Raw genomic sequence first — 12,343 nt, 5'->3', positions numbered from 1 at the left:
AAAGTTAAAGTTAAAATTAAAGTTAAAGTTAAAGTTAAAGTTAAAGTTAAAATTAAAGTTAAATTTAAAGTTAAAGTTAAAGTTAAAGTTAAAATTAAAGTTAAAGTTAAAATTAAAGTTAAAGTTAAAGATAAAGTTAAAGTTAAAGTTAAAGTTAAAGTTAAAGTTAAAATTAAAATTAAAGTTAAAGTTAAAGATAAAGTTAAAGTTAAAGTTAAAATTGAAGTTAAAGTTAAAGTTAAAATTAAATTTAAAGTTAAAGTTAAAGTTAAAGCTAAAGTTAAAGTTAAAGTTAAAGTTAAAGTTAAAGTTAAAGTTAAAGTTAAAGTTAAAGTTAAAGTTAAAATTAAAGTTAAAGTTAAAGTTAAAGTTAAAGTTAAAATTAAAGTTAAATTTAAAGTTAAAGTTAAAGTTAAAGTTAAAGTTAAAGTTAAAGTTAAAGTTAAAGTTAAAGTTAAAATTAAAGTTAAAGATAAAGTTAAAGTTAAAGTTAAATTTGAAGTTAAAGTTAAAGTTAAATTTAAAGTTAAAGTTAAAGTTAAAGTTAAAGCTAAAGTTAAAGTTAAACTTAAAGTTAAAGTTAATTTAAAGTTAAAGTTAAAGTTAAGTTAAAGTAAAAGTTAAAGTTAAAGTTAAAATTAAAGTTAAAGTTAAGTTAAAGTTAAAGTTAAAATTAAAGTTAAAGTTAAAACTAAAGTTAAAGTTAAGTTAAGGTTAAAGTTAAAGTTAAAGTTAAAGTTAAATTTAAAGTTAAAGTTAAAGTTAAAATTAAAGTTAAAGTTAAAGTTAAAATTAAAGTTAAATTTAAAGATAAAGTTAAAGTTAAAGTTAAAATTAAAGTTAAAGTTAAAGTTAAAATTAAAATTAAAGTTAAAGATAAAGTTAAAGTTAAAGTTAAAGTTAAAGTTAAAGTTAAAGTTAAAATTGAAGTTAAAGTTAAAGTTAAAGTTAAAGTTAAATTTAAAGTTAAAGTTAAAGTTAAAGCTAAAGTTAAAGTTAAAGTTAAAATTAAAGTTAAAGTTAAAGTTAAAATTAAAGTTAAATTTAAAGTTAAAGTTAAAGTTAAAGTTAAAGTTAAAATTAAAGTTAAAGTTAAAGTTAAAATTAAAGTTAAAGTTAAAGATAAAGTTAAAGTTAAATTTGAAGTTAAAGTTAAAGTTAAATTTAAAGTTAAAGTTAAAGTTAAAGTTAAAGTTAAAGTTAAAGCTCAAGTTAAAGTTAAAGTTAAAGTTAAAGTTAAGTTAAAGTAAAAGTTAAAGTTAAAGTTAAAGTTAAAGTTAAAATTAAAGTTAAAATTAAGTAAAAGTTAAAGTTAAAGTTAAAGTTAAGTTAAAGTTAAAGTTGAAGTTAAAGTTAAAGTTAAAGTTAAAGTTGAAGTTAAAATTAAAGTTAAATTTAAATTTAAATTTAAAGTTAAAGTTAAAGTTAAAGCTAAAGTTAAAGTTAAAGTTAAATTTAAAGTAAAGTTAAAATTAAAGTTAAATTTAAAGTTAAAGTTAAAGTTAAAATTAAACTTAAACTTAAAATTAAAGTTAAAGTTAAAGTTAAAGTTAAAGTTAAAATTAAAGTTAAAGTTAAAGACAAAGTTAAAGTTAAAGTTAAAGCTAAGTTAAATTTAATGTTAAAGTTAAAATTGAAGTTAAAGTTAAAGTTAAAGTTAAAGTTAAAGTTAAATTTAAATTTAATGTTAAAGTTATAATTGAAGTTAAAGTTAAAGTTAAATTTAAAGTTAAAGTTAAAGTTGCAGTTAAAGTTAAAGTTAAAGTTAAAGTTAAAGCTAAAGTTAAAGTTAAAGTTAAATTTAAATTTAAAGTTAAAGTTAAAGTTAAAGTTAAAGTTAAAGTTAAACTTAAACTTAAAATTAAAGTTAAAGTTAAAGTTAAAGTTAAAGTTAAAGTTAAAATTAAAGTTAAAGTTAAACACAAAGTTAAAGTTAAAGTTAAAGCTAAGTTAAATTTAATGTTAAAGTTAAAATTGAAGTTAAAGTTAAAGTTAAAGTTAAATTTAAAGTTAAAGTTAAAGTTGAAGTTAAAGTTAAAGTTAAAGTTAAAGTTAAAGCTAAAGTTAAAGTTAAAGTTAAATTTAAAGTTAAAGTTAAAATTAAAGTTAAAGTTAAAGATAAATTTAAAGTTAAAGTCAAAGTTAAAGTTAAAGTTAAATTTAATGTTAAAGTTAAAATTGAAGTTAAAGTTAAAGTTAAAGTTAAATTTAAAGTTAAAGTTAAAGTTGAAGTTAAAGTTAAAGTTAAAGTTAAAGTTAAAGTTAAAATTAAAGTTAAATTTAAATTTAAATTTAAAGTTAAAGTTAAAGTTAAAGCTAAAGTTAAAGTTAAAGTTAAATTTAAAGTAAATTTAAAATTAAAGTTAAAGATAAAGTTAAAGTTAAAGTTAAAGTTAAAATTAAAGTTAAAGTTAAAGTTAAAGATAAAGTTAAAGTTAAAGTTAAATTTAAATTTAATGTTAAAGTTAAAATTGAAGTTAAATTTAAAGTTAAATTTAAAGTTAAAGTTGAAGTTAAAGTTAAAGTTAAAGTTAAAGTTAAAGTTAAAGTTAAAGTTAAAGTTAAAGTTAAAGTTAAAGTTAAAGTTAAAGTTAAAGTTAAAGTTAAAGTTAAAGTTAAAGTTAAAGTTAAAGTTAAAGTTAAAGTTAAAGTTAAAGTTAAAGTTAAAGTTAAATTTAAAGTTAAAGATAAAGTTAAAGTTAAAGTTAAGTCAAAGTTAAATTTAAAGTTAAAGTTAAAGTTAAGTTAAAGTTAAAGTTAAAATTAAAGTTAAAGTTAAAATTAAAGTTAAAGTTAAAGTTAAGTTAAAGTTAAAGTTAAAGTTAAAGTTAAAGTTAAAGTTAAAGTTAAATTTAAAGTTAAAGTTAAAGTTAAAGTTAAAGTTAAAATTAAAGTTAAAGTTAAAATTAAAGTTAAATTTAAAGATAAAGTTAAAGTTAAAATTAAAGTTAAAGTTAAAGTTAAAGTTAAAGTTAAAATTAAAGTTAAAGTTAAAGATAAAGTTAAAGTTAAAGTTAAAGTTAAAATTGAAGTTAAAGTTAAAGTTAAAGTTAAATTTAAAGTTAAAGTTAAAGTTAAAGTTAAAGTTAAAGTTAAAATTAAAGTTAAATTTAAAGTTAAAGTTAAAGTTAAAGTTAAAATTAAAGTTAAAGTTAAAATTAAAGTTAAAGTTAAAGATAAAGTTAAAGTTAAAGTTAAAGTTAAAGTTAAAGTTAAAGTTAAAATTAAAATTAAAGTTAAAATTAAAGATAAAGTTAAAGTTAAAGTTAAAGTTAAAATTGAAGTTAAAGTTAAAGTTAAAATTAAATTTAAAGTTAAAGTTAAAGTTAAAGCTAAAGTTAAAGTTAAAGTTAAAGTTAAAGTTAAAGTTAAAGTTAAAGTTAAAATTAAAGTTAAAGTTAAAGTTAAAGTTAAAGTTAAAGTTAAAATTAAAGTTAAATTTAAAGTTAAAGTTAAAGTTAAAGTTAAAGTTAAAGTTAAAGTTAAAGTTAAAGTTAAAGTTAAAGTTAAAGTTAAAATTAAAGTTAAAGATAAAGTTAAAGTTAAAGTTAAATTTGAAGTTAAAGTTAAAGTTAAATTTAAAGTTAAAGTTAAAGTTAAAGTTAAAGCTAAAGTTAAAGTTAAACTTAAAGTTAAAGTTAATTTAAAGTTAAAGTTAAAGTTAAGTTAAAGTAAAAGTTAAAGTTAAAGTTAAAGTTAAAGTTAAAGTTAAAGTTAAAGTTAAAATTAAAGTTAAAGTTTAAGTTAAAGTTAAAGTTAAAATTAAAGTTAAATTTAAAGTTAAAGTTAAAGTTAAAGTTAAAGTTAAAGTTAAAGTTAAAGTTAAAGTTAAAGTTAAAATTAAAGTTAAAGTTAAAACTAAAGTTAAAGTTAAGTTAAAGTTAAAGTTAAAGTTAAAGTTAAAGTTAAATTTAAAGTTAAAGTTAAAGTTAAAATTAAAGTTAAAGTTAAAGTTAAAATTAAAGTTAAATTTAAAGATAAAGTTAAAGTTAAAGTTAAAATTAAAGTTAAAGTTAAAGTTAAAATTAAAATTAAAGTTAAAGATAAAGTTAAAGTTAAAGTTAAAGTTAAAGTTAAAATTGAAGTTAAAGTTAAAGTTAAAGTTAAAGTTAAAGTTAAATTTAAAGTTAAAGTTAAAGTTAAAGCTAAAGTTAAAGTTAAAGTTAAAATTAAAGTTAAAGTTAAAGTTAAAATTAAAGTTAAATTTAAAGTTAAAGTTAAAGTTAAAGTTAAAATTAAAGTTAAAGTTAAAGTTAAAATTAAAGTTAAAGTTAAAGATAAAGTTAAAGTTAAATTTGAAGTTAAAGTTAAAGTTAAATTTAAAGTTAAAGTTAAAGTTAAAGTTAAAGTTAAAGTTAAAGTTAAAGTTAAAGTTAAAGTTAAAGTTAAAGTTAAAGCTCAAGTTAAAGTTAAAGTTAAAGTTAAAGTTAAGTTAAAGTAAAAGTTAAAGTTAAAGTTAAAGTTAAAGTTAAAATTAAAGTTAAAATTAAGTTAAAGTTAAAGTTAAAGTTAAAGTTAAGTTAAAGTTAAAGTTGAAGTTAAAGTTAAAGTTAAAGTTAAAGTTAAAGTTAAAATTAAAGTTAAATTTAAATTTAAATTTAAAGTTAAAGTTAAAGTTAAAGTTAAAGCTAAAGTTAAAGTTAAAGTTAAATTTAAAGTAAAGTTAAAATTAAAGTTAAAGATAAAGTTAAAGTTAAAGTTAAAGTTAAAGTTAAAGTTAAAATTAAAGTTAAAGTTAAAGATAAAGTTAAAGTTAAAGTTAAATTTAAATTTAATGTTAAAGTTAAAATTGAAGTTAAATTTAAAGTTAAATTTAAAGTTAAAGTTAAAGTTGAAGTTAAAGTTAAAGTTAAAGTTAAAGTTAAAGTTAAAGTTAAAGTTAAAGTTAAAGTTAAAGTTAAAGTTAAAGTTAAAGTTAAAGTTAAAGTTAAAGTTAAAGTTAAAGTTAAATTTAAAGTTAAAGATAAAGTTAAAGTTAAAGTTAAAGTTAAGTCAAAGTTAAATTTAAAGTTAAAGTTAAAGTTAAGTTAAAGTTAAAGTTAAAATTAAAGTTAAAGTTAAAATTAAAGTTAAAGTTAAAGTTAAGTTAAAGTTAAAGTTAAAGTTAAAGTTAAATTTAAAGTTAAAGTTAAAGTTAAAGTTAAAATTAAAGTTAAAGTTAAAATTAAAGTTAAATTTAAAGATAAAGTTAAAGTTAAAATTAAATTTAAAGTTAAAGTTAAAGTTAAAGTTAAAATTAAAGTTAAAGTTAAAATTAAAGTTAAATTTAAAGATAAAGTTAAAGTTAAAATTAAAGTTAAAGTTAAAGTTAAAGTTAAAATTAAAGTTAAAGTTAAAGATAAAGTTAAGGTTAAAGTTAAAGTTAAAATTGAAGTTAAAGTTAAAGTTAAAGTTAAAGTTAAATTTAAAGTTAAAGTTAAAGTTAAAGTTAAAGGTAAAGTTAAAGTTAAAGTTAAAGTTAAAGTTAAAGTTAAAGTTAAAGTTAAAGTTAAAGTTAAAGTTAAAATTAAAGTTAAAGTTAAAGTTAAAGTTAAAATTAAAGTTAAATTTAAAGTTAAAGTTAAAGTTAAAATTAAAGTTAAAGTTAAAATTAAAGTTAAAGTTAAAGATAAAGTTAAAGTTAAAGTTAAAGTTAAAGTTAAAGTTAAAGTTAAAGTTAAAATTAAAATTAAAGTTAAAGTTAAAGATAAAGTTAAAGTTAAAGTTAAAATTGAAGTTAAAGTTAAAGTTAAAATTAAATTTAAAGTTAAAGTTAAAGTTAAAGCTAAAGTTAAAGTTAAAGTTAAAGTTAAAGTTAAAGTTAAAGTTAAAGTTAAAGTTAAAGTTAAAGTTAAAGTTAAAATTAAAGTTAAAGTTAAAGTTAAAGTTAAAGTTAAAATTAAAGTTAAATTTAAAGTTAAAGTTAAAGTTAAAGTTAAAGTTAAAGTTAAAGTTAAAGTTAAAATTAAAGTTAAAGATAAAGTTAAAGTTAAATTTGAAGTTAAAGTTAAAGTTAAATTTAAAGTTAAAGTTAAAGTTAAAGTTAAAGCTAAAGTTAAAGTTAAAGTTTAAGTTAAAGTTAATTTAAAGTTAAAGTTAAAGTTAAGTTAAAGTAAAAGTTAAAGTTAAAGTTAAAATTAAAGTTAAAGTTAAGTTAAAGTTAAAGTTAAAGTTAAAATTAAAGTTAAAGTTAAAACTAAAGTTAAAGTTAAGTTAAAGTTAAAGTTAAAGTTAAATTTAAAGTTAAAGTTAAAGTTAAAATTAAAGTTAAAGTTAAAGTTAAAATTAAAGTTAAATTTAAAGATAAAGTTAAAGTTAAAGTTAAAATTAAAGTTAAAGTTAAAGTTAAAGTTAAAGTTAAAGTTAAAATTAAAATTAAAGTTAAAGATAAAGTTAAAGTTAAAGTTAAAGTTAAAGTTAAAGTTAAAATTGAAGTTAAAGTTAAAGTTAAAGTTAAATTTAAAGTTAAAGTTAAAGTTAAAGCTAAAGTTAAAGTTAAAGTTAAAATTAAAGTTAAAGTTAAAGTTAAAATTAAAGTTAAATTTAAAGTTAAAGTTAAAGTTAAAGTTAAAATTAAAGTTAAAGTTAAAGTTAAAATTAAAGTTAAAGTTAAAGATAAAGTTAAAGTTAAATTTGAAGTTAAAGTTAAAGTTAAATTTAAAGTTAAAGTTAAAGTTAAAGTTAAAGTTAAAGTTAAAGCTCAAGTTAAAGTTAAAGTTAAAGTTAAAGTTAAAGTTAAGTTAAAGTAAAAGTTAAAGTTAAAGTTAAAGTTAAAATTAAAGTTAAAATTAAGTTAAAGTTAAAGTTAAAGTTAAGTTAAAGTTAAAGTTAAAGTTAAAGTTAAAGTTAAAATTAAAGTTAAAGTTAAAGCTAAAGTTAAATTTAAATTTAATGTTAAAGTTAAAATTGAAGTTAAAGTTAAAGTTAAAATTAAAGTTAATTAAATTAAAGTTTGATAAAATTAAAGTTAAATTAAAGTTAAGTTAAAGTTAAAGTTAAAGTTAAAGTTAAAGCTAAAGTTAAAGTTAAGTTAAAGTTAAAGTTAAAGTTAAAGTTAAAGTTAAAGTTAAAGTTAAAATTAAAGTTAAAGTTAAAATTAAAGTTAAAGTTAAAGTTAAGTTAATGTTAAAGTTAAAGTTAAAGTTAAAGTTAAAGTTAAATTTAAAGTTAAAGTTAAAATTAAAGTTAAAGTTAAAGTTAAAATTAAAGTTAAAGTTAAAGTTAAAATTAATGTTAAATTTAAAGATAAAGTTAAAGTTAAAGTTAAAATTAAAGTTAAGGTTAAAGTTAAAGTTAAAGTTAAAATTAAAATTAAAATTAAAGTTAAAGTTAAAGATAAAGTTAAAGTTAAAGTTAAAATTGAAGTTAAAGTTAAAGTTAAAGTTAAAATTAAAGTTAAAGTTAAATTTAAAGTTAAAGTTAAAGTTAAAGCTAAAGTTAAAGTTAAAGTTAAAGTTAAAGTTAAAGTTAAAGTTAAAGTTAAAGTTAAAATTAAAGTTAAAGCTAAAGTTAAAATTAAAGTTAAATTTAAAGTTAAAGTTAAAGTTAAAGTTAAAGTTAAAATTAAAGTTAAAGTTAAACTTAAAATTAAAGTTAAAATTAAAGATAACGTTAAAGTTAAATTTGAAGTTAAAGTTAAAGTTAAAGTTAAATTTAAAGTTAAAGTTAAAGTTAAAGTTAAAGTTAAAGCTAAAGTTAAAGTTAAAGTTAAAGTTAAAGTTAAAGTTAAGTTAAAGTTAAAGTTAAGTTAAAGTAAAAGTAAAAGTTAAAGTTAAAATTAAAGTTAAAGTTAAGTTAAAGTTAAAGTTAAAGTTGAAGTTAAAGTTAAAGTTAAGTTAAAGTTAAAGTTAAAGTTAAAATTAAAGTTAAAGTTAAAATTAAAGTTAATTAAATTAAAGTTTGATAAAATTAAAGTTAAAGTTAAGTTAAAGTTAAAATTAAATTTAAAGTTAAAGTTAAAGTTAAAGCTAAAGTTAAAGTTAAAGTTAAAGTTAAAGATAAAGTTAAAGTTAAAGTTAAAGTTATAGTTAATGTTAAAGTTAAAATTGAAGTTAAAGTTAAAGTTAAAGTTAAAATTAAAGTTAATTAAATTAAAGTTTGATAAAATTAAAGTTAAATTAAAGTTAAAGTTAAAATTAAAGTTAAAGTTAAAGTTAAAATTAAAGGTAAAATTAAAGTTAAAGTTAAAGATAAAGTTAAAGTTAATGTTAAAGTTAAAATTAAAGTTAAAGTTAAAGTTAAAGTTAAAATTAAAGTTAATTAAATTAAAGTTTGATAAAATTAAAGTTAAATTAAAGTTAAGTTAAAGTTAAAGTTAAAATTAAAGTTAAAGTTAAAGTTAAAGTTAAAGTTAAAGTTAAATTTAAAGTTAAAATTAAAGTTAAAATTAAAGTTAAAGTTAAAGATAAAGTTAAAGTTAAAGTTAAATTTAAATTTAATGTTAAATTTAAAATTGAAGTTAAAGTTAAAGTTAAATTTAAAGTTAAAGTTAAAGTTGAAGTTAAAGTTAAAGCTAAAGTTAAAGTTAAAGTTAAAGTTAAATTTAAATTTAAAGTTAAAGTTAAAGTTAAAGTTAAAGCTAAAGTTAAAGTTAAACTTAAAACTAAAGTTAAAGTTAAAGTTAAAGTTAAAATTAAAGTTAAAGTTAAAGATAAAGTTAAAGTTAAAATTAAAGCTAAATTAAATTTAATGTTAAAGTTAAAATTGAAGTTAAAGTTAAAGTTAAAGTTAAATTTAAAGTTAAAGTTAAAGTTGAAGTTAAAGTTAAAGTTAAAGTTAAAGTTAAAGTTAAAGTTAAAGTTAAAGTTAAAGTTAAAGTTAAAGTTAAAGTTAAAGTTAAAGTTAAAGTTAAAGTTAAAGTTAAAGTTAAAGTTAAAGTTAAAGTTAAAGTTAAAGTTAAAGTTAAGGTTAAAGTTAAAGTTAAAGTTAAAGTTAAAGTTAAAGTTAAAGTTAAATTTAAATTTAAAGTTAAAGTTAAAGCTAAAGTTAAAGTTAAAGTTAAATTTAAAGTTAAATTTAAAATTAAAGTTAAAGATAAAGTTAAAGTTAAAGTTAAAGGTAAAGTTAAAGTTAAATTTAATGTTAAATTTAAAATTGAAGTTAAAGTTAAAGTTAAAGTTAAATTTAAAGTTAAAGTTAAAGTTGAAGTTAAAGTTAAAGTTAAAGTTAAAGTTAAAGTTAAAGTTAAAGTTAAAGTTAAAGTTTAAGTTAAAGTTAAAGTTAAAGTTAAAGTTAAAGTTAAAGTTAAAGTTAAAGCTAAAGTTAAAGTTAAATTTAAATTAAAAGTTAAAGTTAAAATTAAAGTTAAAGTTAAAGATAAAGTTAAAGTTAAAGTTAAAGTTAAAGTTAAAGTTAAAGTTAAAGTTAAAGTTAAAGTTAAAGTTAAAGTTAAAGTTAAAGTTAAAGTTAAAGTTAAAGTTAAAGTTAAAGTTAAAGTTAAATTTAATGTTAAAGTTAAAATTGAAGTTAAAGTTAAAGTTAAAGTTAAATTTAAAGTTAAAGTTGAAGTTAAAGTTAAAGTTAAAGTTAAAGTTAAAGTTAAAGTTAAAGTTAAAGTTATAGTTAAAGTTAAAGTTAAAGTTAAAGTTAAAGTTAAAGTTAAAGTTAAAGTTAAAGTTAAAGTTAAAGTTAAAGTTAAAGTTAAAGTTAAAGTTAAAGTTAAAGTTAAAGTTAAATTTAAAGTTAAAGTTAAAGTTAAAGTTAAGTTAAAGTTAAAGTTAAAATTAAAGTTAAAGTTAAAATTAAAGTTAAAGTTAAAGTTAAGTTAAAGTTAAAGTTAAAGTTAAAGTTAAATTTAAAGTTAAAGTTAAAGTAAAATTAAAGTTAAAGTTAAAGTTAAAATTAAAGTTAAATTTAAAGATAAAGTTAAAGTTAAAGTTAAAATTAAAGTTAAAGTTAAAGTTAAAATTAAAGTTAAAGTTAAAGATAAAGTTAAAGTTAAAGTTAAAGTTAAAATTGAAGTTAAAGTTAAAGTTAAAGTTAAATTTAAAGTTAAAGTTAAAGTTAAAGCTAAATTTAAATTTAAAGTTAAAGTTAAAATTAAAGTTAAAGTTAAAATTAAAGTTAAATTTAAAGTTAAAGTTAAAGTTAAAATTAAAGTTAAAGTTAAAATTAAAGTTAAAGTTAAAGATAAAGTTAAAGTTAAAATTAAAATTAAAGTTAAAGATAAAGTTAAAGTTAAAGTTAAAATTGAAGTTAAAGTTAAAGTTAAAGTTAAATTTAAAGTTAAAGTTAAAGTTAAAGCTAAAGTTAAAGTTAAAGTTAAAGTTAAAGTTAAAGTTAAAATTAAAGTTAAAGTTAAAGTTAAAATTAAAGTTAAATTTAAAGTTAAAGTTAAAGTTAAAGTTAAAGTTAAAGTTAAAATTAAAGTTAAAGTTAAAGTTAAAGTTAAAATTAAAGTTAAAGATAAAGTTAAAGTTAAAGTCAAATTTGAAGTTAAAGTTAAAGTTAAAGTTAAAGTTGAATTTAAAGTTAAAGTTAAAGTTAAAGTTAAAGCTAAAGTTAAAGTTAAAGCTAAAGTTAAAGTTAAAGTTAAGTTAAAGTAAAAGTTAAAGTTAAAGTTAAAGCTAAAGTTAAAGTTAAAGTTAAAGTTAAAGTTAAAGTTAATTTAAAGTTAAAGTTAAGTTAAAGTAAAAGTTAAAGTTAAGTTAAAGTTAAAGTTAAAATTAAAGTTAAAGTTAAGTTAAAGTTAAAGTTAAAATTAAAGTTAAAATTAAAGTTAAAGTTAAGTTAAAGCTAAAGTTAAAGTTAAAGTTAAATTTAAAGTTAAAGTTAAAGTTAAAGTTAAAATTAAAATTAAAGTTAAAGTTAAAGTTAAAGTTAAAATTAAAGTTAAATTTAAAGATAAAGTTAAAGTTAAAGTTAAAGTTAAAATTAAAATTAAAGTTAAAGTTAAAGATAAAGTTAAAGTTAAAGTTAAAGTTAAAATTGAAGTTAAAGTTAAAGTTAAATTTAAAGTTAAAGTTAAAGTTAAAGCTAAAGTTAAAGTTAAAATTAAAGTTAAAGTTAAAGTTAAAATTAAAGTTAAATTTAAAGTTAAAGTTAAAGTTAAAGTTAAAGTTAAAGTTAAAATTAAAGTTAAAGTTAAAGTTAAAATTAAAGTTAAAGTTAAAGATAAAGTTAAAGTTAAAGTTAAAGTTAAATTTGAAATTAAAGTTAAAGTTAAATTTAAAGTTAAAGTTAAAGTTAAAGCTAAAGTTAAAGTTAAAGTTAAAGTTAAGTTAAAGTAAAAGTTAAAGTTAAAGTTAAAGTTAAAGTTAAAGTTAAAGTTAAAATTAAAGTTAAAGTTAAGTTAAAGTTAAAGTTAAAGTTAAAGTTAAAGTTAAATTTAAAGTTAAAGTTAAAGTTAAAGTTAAAGATAAAGTTAAAGTTAAAGTTAAATTTAAATTTAATGTTAAAGTTAAAGTTAAAATTGAAGTTAAAGTTAAAGTTAAATTTAAAGTTAAAGTTAAAGTTGAAGTTAAAGTTAAAGTTAAAGTTAAAGTTAAAGTTAAAGTTAAAGTTAAAGCTAAAGTTAAAGTTAAAGTTAAATTTAAATTTAAAGTTAAAGTTAAAGTTAAAGTTAAACTTAAAATTAAAGTTAAAGTTAAAGTTAAAGTTAAAGTTAAAGTTAAAATTAAAGTTAAAGTTAAAGATAAAGTTAAAGTTAAAGTTAAAGCTAAGTTAAATTTAATGTTAAAGTTAAAATTGAAGTTAAAGTTAAAGTTAAAATTAAATTTAAAGTTAAAGTTAAAGCTAAAGTTAAAGTTAAAGTTAAAGTTAAAGTTAAAGTTAAAGTTAAAGTTAAAGTTAAAGTTAAAATTAAAGTTAAAGTTAAAGTTAAAATTAAAGTTAAATTTAAAGTTAAAGTTAAAGTTAAAGTTAAAGTTAAAGTTAAAGTTAAAGTTAAAGTTAAAGTTAAAGTTAAAGTTAAAGTTAAAGTTAAAGTTAAAGTTAAAGTTAAAGTTAAAGTTAAAGTTAAAGTTAAAGTTAAAGTTAAAGTTAAAGTTAAAGATAAAGTTAAAGTTAAAGTTAAAGTTAAATTTAAATTTAATGTTAAAGTTAAAGTTAAAATTGAAGTTAAAGTTAAAGTTAAATTTAAAGTTAAAGTTAAAGTTAAAGTTAAAGTTAAAGCTAAAGTTAAAGTTAAAGTTAAAGTTAAAGTTAAAGCTAAGTTAAATTTAATGTTAAAGTTAAAATTGAAGTTAAAGTTAAAGTTAAAATTAAATTTAAAGTTAAAGTTAAAGCTAAAGTTAAAGTTAAAGTTAAAGTTAAAGTTAAAGTTAAAGTTAAAGTTAAAGTTAAAGTTAAAATTGAAGTTAAAGTTAAAGTTAAAGTTAAATTTGAAGTTAAAGTTAAAGTTAAATTTAAAGTTAAAGTTAAAGTT

The sequence above is a fragment of the Eurosta solidaginis genome, unplaced genomic scaffold (genome assembly GCF_040869045.1).
Source record: "Eurosta solidaginis isolate ZX-2024a unplaced genomic scaffold, ASM4086904v1 ctg00001588.1, whole genome shotgun sequence".
In the NCBI taxonomy this organism is placed as follows: Eukaryota; Metazoa; Arthropoda; class Insecta; order Diptera; family Tephritidae; genus Eurosta; species Eurosta solidaginis.
This window is presented reverse-complemented; position numbering follows the sequence as displayed.